The sequence below is a fragment of the Salmo salar genome, chromosome ssa08 (genome assembly GCF_905237065.1).
Source record: "Salmo salar chromosome ssa08, Ssal_v3.1, whole genome shotgun sequence".
Lineage (NCBI taxonomy): Eukaryota > Metazoa > Chordata > Actinopteri > Salmoniformes > Salmonidae > Salmo > Salmo salar.
Window position 1 is genome coordinate 18,257,130 of NC_059449.1, and position 16,788 is coordinate 18,273,917.

Below are 16,788 nucleotides of genomic sequence, written 5' to 3' on the forward strand. Positions count from 1 at the left end.
GTGACTTTAGGAAGTTAAACTCTTTATCAGTCAACCAAAGTGTGAAATTAACACAACACTGGCCACCACGTGACTCCCACCAGCCTTAGTTTATAATATACTTCATGATATGACTCCCACCAGCCTTAGTTTGATAATATACTACATGATATGACTCCCACCAGTCTTAGTGTGATAATATAATACATGATATGACTCCCACCAGTCTTAGGGTGATAATATAATACATGATATGACTCCCACCAGCCTTAGTTTGATATTATACTACTTGATATGACTCCCACCAGTCTTAGTGTGATAATATAATACATGATATGACTCCCACCAGTCTTAGTGTGATAATATAATACATGATATGACTCCCACCAGTCTTAGTTTGATAATATAATACATGATATGACTCCCACCAGCCTTAGTTTGATAATATAATACAGGATATGACTCTATCATGCTATATGATGTAAGTGTGAATTCACAGGGTCCCAATATTGTATCTGCTAAAATAAATTGGTATCCTCTTAATTGACATATAGACTACTTATATCCTGACTGAGTTTACAGCACCACCAGCCTTCAAATGGAGAACACATTATGGATCTCACTCTGTGACCGGTGGTGTAGGGGGAAGTTGTCCCTAGATAATGATCTTAGGTCAGTTTTGTATTTCCACCACAAATGGTTAAGGATAGGATTGGGGGAGGGATTGCTGATCATAGGTCTATACCTAGGGGAAACTTCCCCCCCAGAGTTTGACTGGCCACCAAATACCATTTACTGTACAGTGCATTCGGAAAGAATTCAGACCCCTTCACCTTTTCACATTTTGTTAAATTGATTACACAGTTTTTCCCCCCCATCTACACACAATACCCCATAATGACAAAGCAAAAACAGGTTTTCAGAAATGTTTGCAGGACATATAGAAAAACCTATTGTTGACTTTCAAAGTAATCATTAGACATAGTTTTCCACAAAAGTAACACTAAGACATGGCTTTGAAATGAACTTGAGGCCAAAGAGTAACAAGTATGCTGTCCAACCAGAGAGAGATTAGGAAACTGTGGCTGTCAGGCTGAGATGGGAGGGAGAGCAGTAGCAGGGTTAGTAGTTTCCTGTATCTGTGAGGTCAGAGGGAGATGGGAGGGAGAACAGTAGCAGGGTTAGTAGTTTCCTGTATCTGTGAGGTCAGAGTGAGATGGGAGGGAGAGCAGTAGCAGGGTTAGTAGTTTCCTGTATCTGTGAGGTCAGAGTGAGATGGGAGGGAGAACAGTAGCAGGGTTAGTAGTTTCCTGTATCTGTGAGGTCAGAGTGAGATGGGAGGGAGAACAGTAGCAGGGTTAGTAGTTTCCTGTGTCTGTGAGGTCAGAGTGAGATGGGAGGGAGAACAGTAGTAGGGTTAGTAGTTTCCTGTATCTGTGAGGTCAGAGTGAGATGGGAGGGAGGGAGAACAGTAGCAGGGTTAGTAGTTTCCTGTATCTGTGAGGTCAGAGTGAGATGGGAGGGAGAACAGTAGCAGGGTTATTCGTTTCCTGTATCTGTGAGGTCAGAGTGAGATGGGAGGGAGAACAGTAGCAGGGTTAGTAGTTTCCTGTATCTGTGAGGTCAGAGTGAGATGGGAGGGAGAACAGTAGCAGGGTTATTCGTTTCCTGTGTCTGTGAGGTCAGAGTGAGATGGGAGGGAGAACAGTAGTAGGGTTAGTAGTTTCCTGTATCTGTGAGGTCAGAGTGAGATGGGAGGGAGAACAGTAGCAGGGTTAGTAGTTTCCTGTGTCTGTGAGTTCAGCGTGAGATGGGAGGGAGAACAGTAGCAGGGTTAGTAGTTTCCTGTGTCTGTGAGGTCAGAGTGAGATGGGAGGGAGAACAGTAGCAGGGTTAGTAGTTTCCTGTGTCTGAGGTCAGAGTGAGATGGGAGGGAGAACAGTAGCAGGGTTAGTAGTTTCCTGTATCTGTGAGGTCAGAGTGAGATGGGAGGGAGAACAGTAGCAGGGTTAGTAGTTTCCTGTATCTGTGAGGTCAGAGTGAGATGGGAGGGAGAACAGTAGCAGGGTTAGTAGTTTCCTGTATATGTGAGGTCAGAGTGAGATGGGAGGGAGGGAGAACAGTAGCAGGGTTAGTAGTTTCCTGTATCTGTGAGGTCAGAGTGAGGTGGGAGGGAGAACAGTAGCAGGGTTAGTAGTTTCCTGTATCTGTGAGGTCAGAGTGAGATGGGAGGGAGAACAGTAGCAGGGTTAGTAGTTTCCTGTGTCTGTGAAGTCAGAGCTCAGCACTGCTCAATCTATCAACTACAACGAGGAGAGAACAGTCTCGTTCCAGGCCGACTATATTTCAGTTGAGTTGCACGCATCAACAAATGGGCATAAGATTACTGTACAACATGATGTGATTAACTGATGTGTTAAACACCAATCCAGCCATTGTGAGATCTGGCAGGCGACTTCAATGTAGTCAATCTGGAACGTGGCCAATGTCATGAGTGGGATTGGAGGAGAGAGAGGGCAGGACTTGGTTATGAAGGGAGCTTTCAGCAGCCATCATGTTGACTAGCAGAGACAACAGACGTCATAGGGTGGCAGTGAACTGTCATAATATCTACTGTCTATGCACAGGTTAACTGTCATAACATTTACTGTCTATCCACAGGTTAACTGTCATAATATCTACTGTCTATCCACAGGTTAACTGTCATATCTACTGTCAATCCACAGGTTAACTGTCATAACATCTACTGTCTACCCACAGGCTAACTGTCATAACATCTACTGTCTATTCACAGGTTAACTGTCATAACATCTACTGTCTATCCATGGGGTCCCGTGTGGCTCAGTTGATAGAGCATGGTGTTTGCAACGCCAGGGTTGTGGGTTCGATTCCCACGGGGAAGTCAGTACGGAGAAAAAAATGTATGAAATGTATACATTCACTACTGTAAGTCGCTCTGGATAAGAGCGTCTGCTAAATGACTAAAATGTAAAAAATGGTTAACTGTCATAACATCTACTGTCTATCTACAGGCTAACTGTGATATCATCTGTTGTCTATCCACAGGTTACTTTGACACTACTATAAAACACAATATCTCTAAGAGATGGAAATGATCATGAATAGCTTATACAGTAATGATGACACCTGCATAGTTACATCTGGGAAACTGAATGGCATTTATCTTTGTCAGGTTCTTTGTGTTGTGGTTGTGTTTTACACCAGAGTCAGTCTGATGATGACTGTGACACACCTTCAAGAGGGCCTCAGACTTTAGTGTGGGTTCTGAGGGGGAAGATATCAGAAACATATACTTGTTACTGGGAAACAGCTAGCCTGAGTCCCAGATATGTTTGTGCTGTCATTGTTTGGCGTGACAACAATATATGAGTTATCAAGACTGTACAAACAGATCTGGGACTCAGGTTAGGAAAGAGCTAAACAGCAGTCAGAGGATATGAGTAAAGTCACCCTGATGACTGACTGATGACTGGTATCATTCCATATTTAACTAAAGAGATCTATTTTATAAAATATTTTAATGGACAATGAAGATTTTCTATTTCATTCTATTGAAATTATGATACTTGGTTCTGCCACAAAATGTTAAATAAAACCTGTTACTGAGAAATGTCTGCAACTCATCCAGTGACATCATTACCAGTCACACAACCTGAGAGACTGTGACCATGACAACTGACCACAAGGTCCTGAATTTGAGAGAGGACCACTCCCACTGCTGTGGGTGACACGTCACAGGTGTCCAGAGTTGGGCTGGTGAGGTTAAAGTGGGTGTCCAGACCAAGTACACCTCCTTATTCAACAGCTGATGCAGAGAGGAAGTGATGGCTGAATACTGGGGCAGGAAGAGCATGTAGTAACCCGTCATTCCCAGAAATGAGGCAAGATGTGTAGCAGATGTCGGTTCTGGGACAGGGTGCATGTCTTCCTTGACTGGAATGACTGGAGTCATCGTAGGGTCGAGAAGGGGCTTATGTGTGAACGCTGCCAGGGCAAATACGCCGTTGAAGAGGGTGGGCCATTGCTCTTGCAACGTGGAGACGACGTGCAGGATTGCTGAGCCAATGTTGTCCAGGTGGGACGCTACCGTCCCACCTGCCCGTAAGAAGTTTTAAGCACACAGCCAAGCCAACGCAGGAGTGGCTTTGGGACAAGTCTCTGAATGTCTTTGAGTGGCCTAGCTAGAGCCCGGACCTGAACCCGAATCGAATATCTCTGGAGAGACCTGAAAATAGCTGTGTTGCGAAACTCCCCATCCAACCTGACAGAGCTTAAGATGATCTGCAGAGAAGAATTGCAGAAATTCCCCAAATACAGGTGCGCCAAGCTTGTAGCGTCAGACCCAAGAAGACTCAAGGCTGTAATCACTGCCAAAGGGGCTTAGACAAAGTACTGAGTAAAGGGTCTGAATACTTATGTAAATGTAATATTTCATGTTTAAAAAATATATATTTTGTCAAAAAACAGTTTTTGCTTTGTCATCATGAGGTGTTAGGTGTAGATTGATGAGGAGAAAAACGATTTAATAAACATTAGAATAAGGCTGTAACGTAACAAAATGTGAAAAAAGTAAACATGTCTGAATACATTCCAAATGCACTGTATGTATAGAGGGATGTATAGACCTCAATAGAGGTCACATTCTAATGCACGCACACAGGCAGGAAACACAAGGCTTCTGAGAATTGATTGTTCACACTTCTTTCATACTGAAGATGACTAACAGCAACACCACTGCTGATACTGAGAAAATGTTTCCCATAGTAACAGTACAGAAAGACCCTTAAACCTCATCATCATCCTTCTCCTCTAATCAGGGACTGATTCAGGTCTGGAATACTAATAGCCAATATACCACTGATCAATCAATCAGTGACGATTGAGGCCCCCAGTCCAGGGTTTCCCAACCCTCTCCTCAGGGACCACCAGACGTTTCACATTTTGGTTTTAGCCCTAAACTAGCACACCTGATTCAGTCTACTAACCATCAACGCCTTGACTAATTGATGCAGGTGTGCGTGTCTGGTGAACCCAGAGGAGAAGGTTGGGAAGTACCGCACCTTATAGGTGGTCCTGTAGTGCCACAGGCATGTTTTTAATTTAACCGACCTGGAAGACCAGATGATGTTGAATTTAGGCAATCACGGAACTGATTCCTATGGAACACCTTTATCTACATTCCATAGATCCCTACTGTGTGAGACTGGATTTGAATAACCCTAGTCTAAGCTTTCTCTGTCAATCATGCCTTTAGCTGGTTAAGTGAAATGCTTCCCTCTTCTGGTAACTGTGAATATTGCTCCATGTCACCACAGCCTACCTAGACCGAAGCATTTGTCAACCCTCTATTTAAAACGTTTGTTTCCCCAGAATCCAACTCCTAAATAAGTGTGGCCCATTTGCAGGTATGAGACAGTCATATGAATATGAAAACTCCTTCATCAGATCTATAAAAAAAAGTGAAATATATCCTAAAATTGTTGCACTATTTTATGTTTGTCAACCTGCCTCATAGACAAACCACATTTGTCTTGCTACTACTTACTAAAACGACTGTGTTCTAATCATACTACTTACTACTCATTTTTTATTTGGTCTGTAACACCATGGGCCAAATAGGTGACTCTAAATGGCATTGTGTTGTATTATGCAAGACACTACTCTACAAAAGATAATTCATTATTATCGGCTTATTTGCATATTCAAACCTGTCTTAAAATTCAACATCGCCCATTTATTTATGACATAAGCTTTTTACCTGACAGGTTTTCAGCTTGAAATGTAGCCTACACGTTGTGTGTTCTTGTAGGAAGCAGTAACTCCCCATTACTGACCTATACTAATGTATAACTGTACTGAACACGAAAGAAGGGAGAGAGCTGGTTTCAAGCACAGGTCGCAGCAGGTGTTTATTGCAACGGACCACAGGAGGAGGCAGGTAGCTGGGTCCAGGGGCAGCAGAAGGTCATACACAGGGGGTACAAAAGGGAAACAGTACAGGCAGGGACAAGGCTAGTAACATTGTCCGGGAGATCAAGCAATAGGTAGATAACAGGAAATCCGATAGGCTAAAGTACAGGCAGGGAATAGGCAAAAACTGTCATACACGAAAGTGTGAGCTGGAAAGTGGGCTGGAAAGTGAGCTGCGTTCAGGGGATCTACGTGTTTGAGGGTGTGAATTGGAAGCACTGGGGGGCAACCCCCTTCCAATAAAAATCTGCCCCGTTGTGCTCTGGGTCTGCCTACAACAAAATCACAGACTCAATCTTGGAAAGTTATATTTGTTTTTGTTTTGTTGCATTGAAAAGGTGCTGATATAATACTGATTCGATCACAGAAAAAACATTGATCTATATAGTGCAAACTAATGGGGTTGAACTCAGTGAAGTTCAATCTCTTCTACCTCTGTGTAGCATGGCGTTTCATCTGCGCAGCAGTCCTGGAGGAAGTGCGCAGTTTAGAGGGAACATTGCAGTCCACTAGACAGTCTGTTTTTAAAGGCCTGTCACTTACAGTAGCAATAGGAAACTGAGTTTTAACCAGTAGCTATATGTATCAATCCTTTCCAGATAACAGATGCATCAAAGACTCTCGAGAGAAGCATTTTTCTCTTATATAACCAATATGACTACAGAGAGAGACCAGTTACAATAACCTGACTAAAGAGAGAGACCAGTTACAACAACCTGACTAAAGAGAGAGACCAGTTACAACAACCTGACTAAAGAGAGAGGCCATCTCAGGCAAAGCTTTTTGTGATAGGTGAGATAATTAGAAGTAAAATCAACAGTAATAGTGTGAATATATATATATATGGGTTTGAGAGTATAACGGTACTTGCTAACTTTCTCAATGTGTTCACCTTTGCTCTTCAACAGAGCAGCATTGTCAAGAGGAATGGAGATACTTTGACTGCAGTTCCTACTTCCTCTCCTCTGAGAAGAAAACCTGGGTTTCCACCATCCTTCCACCATTTCAAAGTAGTCAAGGTTGTCAACTGGGTTGGTTTTTCTATGGATTGTAGCTATAATGGAACAGATAAAGATGAATCCTCTATCTATCTCTATGGGTCAAGGTCACGGTAATAGAAGGAAGAAACTGAGCTTGTAGAAAACAGCCAGTAGGGGGAGACAAACACTTTTAAAAGTAGGTATTATACCCAAGAAGAGGGACTTTTCTGACATGCATTCCATTGACAAGCAAAACACCTAACTGACCCTTACCTTAACCCCAACCTTCACCTAATTTGAACAAATTCAGAAACTAAACAGATGATGAATAGGATTAAATAAAATGATGTTCGTAAAGTTTAAAATTAATCATTTTTCTTTCTAGATGTCCTGTTGTACTTGTGGTGACCTTATATCCATGGATGAAAAGTGGCCTGTGTTTTCAGGACAGATACATTAAGGGTACATCTCAAATGGCACCATATTCCCTTTATAGTGCACTACTTTTGACCAGGGTCCATCAGTATGTAGGAAATAGGGTTCCATTTGGGACACAGGGAGTTTAGGGAAGTTTTTGCAGGAGCACCTATTGTATTGTAATTTCAGTTGATTTCAGCATGCGTTGCTGTGCCAACTCATATTTAGCCATACCACTGTCTTCCTTTAATAACAGCTTCCTGTTATTAAATACTTTAGCTGTGCTTGGTTGACGTTGCCTGGCTTAATGGAACCAATAGAATTGTCCCAAACGCTCAAAGTATTTGACAGTTTTCAAATAGTTTTTAAACCCAGGTCTGGTTATTCATTATTTTTTAAATCATCCAGAGACATTATTAAGATGTATACATCCAATATGTTAATCAGTGATATAGAGTAGTAAGAGACCATATAGGAGGGTGTGTGTGTGTGGTCTATGTATTTGTATTTATAAGTGTCACTCATCTAATATTACCTTGAATGCTCCATCTGATATGAGCTCTCGAAATAGTGACCTTGGAATTATTCATTTGAATGCTAGAAGCTTGATCAAAAAGTTAGATTTGATTGAAATACTGGTCGCACAATCACATGCTGACATAATGATTATATCTGAATCCTGGCTCTCTGTCTCTGTTCCAGACTCAGATGTTCTGTTAGCTGGGTATAATGTCTACAGAGCAGACAGAGAGGGTAGAGGTGGAGGTATTGCCATATACGTTAAATGCAACCTAGATGTCACTGTGTCCATTTCAACTTCTGTTCCTGAACAGTATGAATGTTTAGTTGTAAATGTGGTCCTTGGTCATAATACACTATTAACGCTAGCGGGAGTTTATCACCCACCCTCACCTCTGGTATCTGTTCTATCACCCACCCTCAGCTCTGGTATCTGTTCTATCGCCCACCCTCAGCTCTGGTATCTGTTCTATCGCCCACCCTCAGCTCCGGTATCTGTTCTATCACCCACCCTCAGCTCCGGTATCTGTTCTATCACCCACCCTCAGCTCCGGTATCTGTTCTATCACCCACCCTCAGCTCCGGTATCTGTTCTATCACCCACCCTCAGCTCCGGTATCCGTTCTATCACCCACCCTCAGCTCTGCTATCTGTTCTATCACCCAACCTCAGCTCTGGTATCTGTTCTATCACCCACCCTCAGCTCCGGTATCTGTTCTATCGCCCACCCTCAGCTCCAGTATCTGATCTATCACCCACCCACCCTCAGCTCTGGTATCTGTTCTATCACCCACCCACCCTCAGCTCTGGTATCTGTTCTATCACCCACCCACCCTCAGCTCTGGTATCTGTTCTATCACCCACCCACCCTCAGCTCTGGTATCTGTTCTATCACCCACCCACCCTCAGCTCTGGTATCTGTTCTATCACCCACCCTCAGCTCTGGTATCTGTTCTATCACCCACCCTCAGCTCTGGTATCTGATCTATCACCCACCCACCCTCAGCTCCGGTATCTGTTCTATCACCCACCCTCAGCTCTGGTATCTGTTCTATCACCCACCCTCAGCTCCGGTATCTGTTCTATCACCCACCCTCAGCTCTGGTATCTGCTCTATCACCCACCCACCCTCAGCTCTGGTATCTGTTCTATCACCCACCCTCAGCTCTGGTATCTGTTCTATCACCCACCCTCAGCTCCGGTATCTGTTCTATCGCCCACCCTCAGCTCCAGTATCTGATCTATCACCCACCCTCAGCTCTGGTATCTGTTCTATCACCCACCCTCAGCTCCGGTATCTGCTCTATCGCCCACCCTCAGCTCTGGTATCTGCTCTATCGCCCACCCTCAGCTCCGGTATCTGATCTAAGCAAATTGTTTGAGTTAATGTCTAAATATGTAAACTCTGAATTATTGATTATCGGAGATCTCAATCTGGACTGGCTGATGCCAGCATCGTTTAAATTAAAGATATTTGTAACGAACTAAATCTTACTCAACTAATAACTATACCTACCCGTCCTAATCCAAAAGACCCCCAAAAATCTACATTAATAGACCTTATCTTAACTAATACACCTCACAAATATATAGCTAGTGGATTATTTGCTAATGACATCAGTGACCACTGCCCTATTGCATGTATCAGAGATACTAGGCAAAAAAATCCTGACCCCCGTATAATTCTAAAGAGAAACTTCAAACACTTCTCAGAGCAAGCCTTTATCCATGACCTTTATTATTCCGAGCTTTTATCCGTAAACTGCATAATGGACCCAGTTTTAGCGTTCTCTTTCTATTCATCAATTTTTACCTTCAGGGCTGATAAACACGACCCGTTAAAGCGACTTAGGGTAAAAAATCGAACTAATCCTTGGTTCTCCTGTGATTTGAAAATCCTTTTTCTGCAAAAGAATCAAGCATGGGCCTTGGTGAGGAAAACTGGTGAAATAGCTGATTGGCTGCTTTTTAGGCAATTGAGAAATAAATGGACCGGAGGAATAAAAAGGCAAAATCTAGGTATTTTCTTGATGCTATGACAGAGTCTGCTGGTGATCCCGCTAAATTCAGGAAAACTGTCAACTCACTTAAACGAGGAAACTCCTTGACTTCCCTGCCGAAGCAAATTACATCGGAATCTGGGATCATCAGTGACCGAACTGAAATTTGTGATGTTTTTAATAAGCATTTTATTTCTGCTGGTTTTCTTTTTGAAAGAAAAAATGGCCAACATGATCCTGACCGGTCTATTGTTTCAGTCCCTCGGCCTTCAGCTGATGTTGAAAACAGTAAGCCAGTTTTTAAGTTGTTTAATCATTGTACCTAAACTGTATCTGTAAACATGTATTTGCAGGACCCAGCTGTAAAAGAGACCTTGGTCTCAGTCTGTGTTCCTTGTTGAAATAAAGGTATAATAATTATGGATCCCCATTTGTTCCTGCCAAGGCAGCAGCTACTCTTCCTGGGGTTTATTATGGATCCTAATTTGTTCCTGCCAAGGCAGCAGCTACTCTTTCTGGGGTTTATTATGGATCCCAATTTGTTCCTGCCAAGGCAGCAGCTACTCTTCCCTGGGTTCAGCAAAATTAAGGCAGTTATACAATTTTAAAAACATTACAATACATTCACAGCAGATTTCACAACATATTAAGTGTGTGCCCTCAGGCCCCTACTCCACTACCACATATCTACAACACAAAATCCATGTGTACGTGTGTATATAGTGCCTATGTTAACTAGTGTGTGTGTGTATGCAGGTGTCTTTGTCTATGTCTGTGTTGCTTCACAGTATGTGGGTGGAACTTCCCCCTGTAGACCAGGAAGTTACTCAGGAATCAGATAAAAAGATGAATAGAAGAAGAAAGTGTCCCCAACTATAACAAGATTCGGACTCAGACACTCGGTACTGAGGGCCTCCCCTGGGTGAATGTTTAGTTTTTTGCCCTAGCACTACACAGCTGATTCTAATCATCAAAGCTTGATAATGAGTTGGTTATTTGATCAGCTGTGTAGTGCTACGGCAACAACCAAAATGTTCACTAAGGGGGGCCCCAGGACTGAGTTTGAGAAACTCTGCTTTAAGACACTGTAGCTGTAGTCAGAAAACATTATTGAAAATGTCTGAGTCCATCTATACCAAGCCAGATATGACCAATAAGGTTTGACAGAGGTGAAATGGAGGAAAGGATTGTGGATATCTACATCAGTGCAGACACACTGGGGGAACAGTGAGATCAGCACCACGACACATCTGCACAAAGACCAGCTACATGACAGTTACAACACCCTTACCGAGGAAAGAGACCAGCTACAGACCAGTTATAACAACCTGCCTGAGGAGAGAGACCAGCTACAGACCAGTTACAACAACTTAACCGAAGAGAGACCAGCTACAGATCAGTTACAACACCCTGACTAAAGAGAGAAAGACCACCTACAGACAAGCTACAAAAACTTGACTAAAGAGAGAGACCAGTTACAGAGGGAGAGAGATGATTTTGAAGGTTGATACTACATCTCGACCAAGACTAAAAACTGGACAGACAGCAGACAGGACTGTACCAACAGAGCCTTAAGGCCTCATTTAGCAATACTACTACTACTTAACCCATCATAGTGTACGCCCTGTTTTGTGCATCGTTTTCCACCATTTCAGTCACCTTTACCGTAGAAACGGCCAACAGAACCGGAGGAACCTTTATCGTCCGAGCCACTAACGATCGCAGATTCACTTCTTCCTTCCCTGCCAGCATCTCCATGGTGACTGGGGGCGGTGTGGCCAACGGTATGGTGAGCCTCATGGCGCCCGTCAGCATCCCGTCAGGAACGGATGTTACCCTGTCTGTTGTCAGCAAAGGAAGGGTCTTGTTTCAAAACTCTGAAATGGCCTCCTTTTTTCATATCCTCTCTCCCTCACAGCCACTGATTTGAACGGAATTGGTTGCGGTAAGCTACCAGTTGTTATCAGCTACATTAGCTCTTGCTCTCTCTCTCCCCTCTCCCCTTCCTTCTCCTTCCCTTCCTTCCTCTCTCCAGGTGACAGATTTTACCTCTCCCAGTGTGGACTACCAGGTGTCACCTCCAAGGTTTTGATTGCATCTACAGTTTTGTTTGGTATTGCAGTTTAACGGAGGCACGGCCCAGAAAGACAATTTTCCATACACGGCCACATTGAGAATCCAAATGAGAAAATTCCACATAAGACACGAGTCATCACATTTGTGCACATTTGAGGCCGATTTTTGAAAAACAATTTATATTCATCCAATGTCTGGCATGTTTTTGAATAACTTAATGACTTTGTTGCTGCTAACAATATTCCCTGTGCACTGAGTGTTACTGCGCATGTGATGGATTGTGTAAACCGGATGCACCCAGGATATAGACGTCCATGAATCTGATTATGCGAACATGAATACCTTGACAACAATGGGCGGACATCTTGGATGCAGTCTCCAGTTGTTATTGTACCTCAGTGGTCTCCTCCGACTTACCATTAGCATGCAGCTCCTCAAACTGGCAGCTCTCTGCCAACCTAACCGAAGATGTCAAAGAGACGGGCATCGTGTTAGTCACCCTATGCCAGGGCAACGGATGAAAAGCATGCCCAAAGTAAACTGCCTGCTACTCAGGCCCAGAAGCTAGGATATGCATATATATATATATATATATATTTGGATAGAAAACATTTCAAAGTTTCCAAAACTGTTAAAATAATGTCTGTGAGTATAACAGAACTGATATGGCAGGCAAAAACCTGAGGAAAATCCATCCAGGAAGTGCCATTATTTTGAAATGGGTGTTTTTCCATTGAAAGCCTATCCACCACATAAATGGTTATGGCCCAGATTGTGTTCCCTTTGGCTTCCACTAGTTATGAACAGTCTTTAGACATTGTTTCAGGCTTTTATTCTGAAAAATGAGTGAGAATGACCACATTGAGTGAGTGAACCCTGGGATGTCCCCAGAGCTGGTTACTGAGCGTGACCGAGAGCGCACCTTTCTTGTTTTTCTTTTATATTGACGACGCTATTGTCCGGTTGAAATATTATTGATTATAAACATCGTTTGACATGTTTCTACGAACTTTACGGATGCTATTTGGAATTTTCATCTGCCCGTTGTGACCGCAATTGAGCCATTGGATTACTGAACAAAACGCTCCAGGTTTTTGGATATAAAAAGGGACTTTATCGAACAAAACGAACATTTATTGTGTAACTGGGAGTCTTGTGAGTGCAACCATACAAAGATCATCGAAGGTAAGTGATGCATTTTATTGCTATTTCTGACTTTCGTGACTAATCTACTTGGCTGGTAACTGTATGTAATGTTTTGTGTGCTGAGCGCTGTCCTCAGATAATCGCATGGTTTGATTTCACCGTAAAGCCTTTTTGAGATCTGATATGGCGGCTGGATTAACAACAAGTTAAGCTCTATTTTGATGTATTAAACTTGTGATTTCATCAAAGTTATATATTTATAGGAATTTAATTTGATGTGGGCTCTGCAATTTCACAGGAAGTTATCGAGGTGGGACGCTAATGTCCCACTGTTCCATATGCAGTTTTAAGGCTAAGTCCATTATTATTACCACGGATCCTATTGTTCTAAGAAGAACTTAGCCTTAATATGCTTTTGGGAAACTGTGCCCAGGTCTCTGTCACCAACTCTACAGCTGTACCTGTAGTTAGTACTAGATCCACCCAGGTCTATGTCACCAACACTACAGCTGTACCTGTAGTTAGTACTACATCCACCCAGGTCTCTGTCACCAACACTACAGCTGTACCTGTAGTTAGTACTACATCCACCCAGGTCTCTGTCACCAACACTACAGCTGTACCTGTAGTTAGTACTACACCCACCCAGGTCTCTGCCACCAACACTACAGCTGTACCTGTAGTTAGTACTACATCCACCCAGGTCTCTGTCACCAACACTACAGCTGTACCTGTTGTTAGTACTACATCCACCCAGGTCTCTGTCACCAACACTACAGCTGTACCTGTAGTTAGTACTACATCCACCCAGGTCTCTGTCACCAACACTACAGCTGTACCTGTAGTTAGTACTACATCCACCCAGGTCTCTGTCACCAACACTACAGCTGTACCTGTAGTTAGTACTACATCCACCCAGGTCTCTGTCACCAACACTACAGCTGTACCTGTAGTTAGTACTACATCCACCCAGGTCTCTATCACCAACACTACAGCTGTACCTGTAGTTAGTACTACATCCACCCAGGTCTCTGTCACCAACACTACAGCTGTACCTGTAGTTAGTACTACATCCACCCAGGTCTCTGTCACCAACACTACAGCTGTATCTGTAGTTAGTACTACATCCACCCAGGTCTCTGTCAGCAACACTACAGCTGTACCTGTAGTTAGTACTACATCCACCCAGGTCTCTGTAACCAACACTACAGCTGTACCTGTAGTTAGTACTACATCCACCCAGGTCTCTGTCACCAACACTACAGCTGTACCTGTAGTTAGTACTACATCCACCCAGGTCTCTGTCACCAACACTACAGCTGTACCTGTAGTTAGTACTACGTCAACCAGAGGTCCACCTTTGACTCTGTCTCTGTATATAAGGATCTGTGTGATGCTTTCTCTCCTCCTGTGGAATAGAGTAAAGCTATAGAGTTGTATAATAGCTAATGTAGGTAGATGTCATGTGGAACAGTGGAATCAGTGCAGAGAGTGTTGTGTCATTAGATGTAACCAGTATGTTATGTTGTGTTGTGCTAAAACACAGGGTGGAAATATTAACTTTTTGTCATAAAACGTGAAGTTTTTTAAAGTCTTCTTTCTATTCTCTTAAATCTGTCAAACTGAAACTATGGAGATATTGTCAGAATTTCTGCTTTTCGTTCTGAGTAAATCTTCACAGTCAGCATAGATAGGGGTGGCAGGGTAGCCTAGTGGTTAGAGTGTTGGGCTAGTAACTGAAAGGTTGCAAGTTCAAATCCTGAGCTGACAAGGTACAAATCTGTCGTTCTGCCACTGAACAAGGCAGTTAACCCACTGTTCTTACCCATTTGTTCTTAACTGACTTATATAGAACCATATATGATCATTGTTGCCATTCACACTCATTGGCAGATCTAGGATCAGCTTTCCTAACCATTTCTGGTGGAAATGCATAATGGACCTAAGATATTTATCTTGGGGCAACATCCCCCCACACCACCAGTCACAGAGTGAGAGCCATAATGTGTTCTCCATTTGAAGGCTGGTGGTGCTGTAAACTCAGTCAGGATATATGTAGTGTCAAATAACAGGATCCCAATTTCTTTTAGCAGATACAAAAATATGACCCTGTGAATTCACAAATACATCATTTTTGTTTCAAACTGATTAGAAACTAAAGCAAGTCACATGGTGGCCAGTGTGGTGTGGATGTGACAGTTTCCCCTTCACTGTGGTTGACAGTTTAAAAAATTGTGACACTACTATAAATAACACAGACACAGGACAGTGCAGGGAGGTACAGACGTATATTAGAGTTAAGGTTAGAATTAAAAGTTACTGTATTTGATCACAAGTGTGTTAAGATGTCAGAGGGAGACTATGAAAACCCAGATGGATTTGAAGACGAGGAGCCTGATGCAATGAAGAACACAGACATTGATGGCAAATTATATTCCAATGTAAGAGCCTTCAAGCCCAGTACAAGAGATGGAGTTGTTTCTTCTGGTAAGATTGCATACAGGCACGTACACGCACGCACGCACACACACACACACACACACACACACACACACACACACACACACACACACACACACACACACACACACTCTCTTACTTTAATAATTTGTGATTCAGTACATGTTCAGTGGTGGAAGAGACCCTCTGGAGTTGCTGCTGTGTGTCTGGGGCTGCTGTGTGTTCTCCTACTGGCTGGGATCATAGGCCTGTCTGTCTACTGTAAGTTTAGTATGTTGTCACTGAGACTTATATAGCCTACTTAATCATACTTAATTATCAATGGTATGGTAGTTACATGTTTGATTACCTTTTACAGATGGAGTCATTGGTCATCACAACTTAACAGAGAGAAACCAGCTACTGGTCAGTTACAGCAATCTGACTAAAGAGAGAGACCAGCTACGGACCAGTTATAACAACCTGACTAAAGAGCGAGACCAGCTACAGACTGAGAGAGATTTTCTTAGCGGGAGGTTTTCCAATTGCAGTGAGTAAACCTACAGTAATAAATTATAATTAATCCCACACACTTTATCGTGTGTCTGTCTGTATTCTTACATTAAGTATATAGTTTGATAATTTGAAGAATATTCATGTTTTCATCTTGTAGAACAAACCTGTTCTGAAGGCTGGCAGAAGTTTCAATCCAGTTGGTACTTCCTGTCTACTGAGACTAAAACCTGGGAGGAGAGCAGAGAGGACTGTCTGAAGAGAGGAGCAGACCTGGTGATCATAAACAGTGATAAGGAACAGGTGAGAGAGAGAGAGAGCGAGAGAGAGAGAGAGAGAGAGACAGAGAGAATGTGGGCTGCTTTGGGTAACTATGATCAAACATATAATTATATATATATTTATCTTCCTCAACAACAGGAGTTTCTCTTCAACCTCCACATGAGAGCCTGGATTGGTCTGACTGACTCTGTTACTGAGGGGACCTGGAGATGGGTGGACGGCACCCCACTGACCACCCCAAGGTAATATACTACTGCTCTAATAACACTGACCACAGTGTAAGGAGTAGGACTGATTCTCTGTGTTGTTCATACTCTAGGTCCTCCATACTCAACTGGTGGACCAACACTGACCACAGAGTAAGAGATGATAACTACTCTGACAATAAGGCTCCAATTATCAGTTCATTCAACCTTTATCTATACAGGTTATTGTCATTGACGGTG

General features: G+C 42.9%; 1 long non-coding RNA gene across 1 annotated transcript; it reads left to right on the plus strand.

Moving 5' to 3' along the window:
- Positions 1-15,742: 15,742 nt before the first annotated feature.
- On the plus strand, positions 15,743-16,362 carry LOC123744204 (uncharacterized). Its single transcript, XR_006770800.1, has 3 exons — positions 15,743-15,829; positions 15,927-16,097; positions 16,221-16,362. It is a non-coding gene; the product is annotated as an uncharacterized lncRNA (long non-coding RNA).
- Positions 16,363-16,788: the final 426 nt, after the last annotated feature.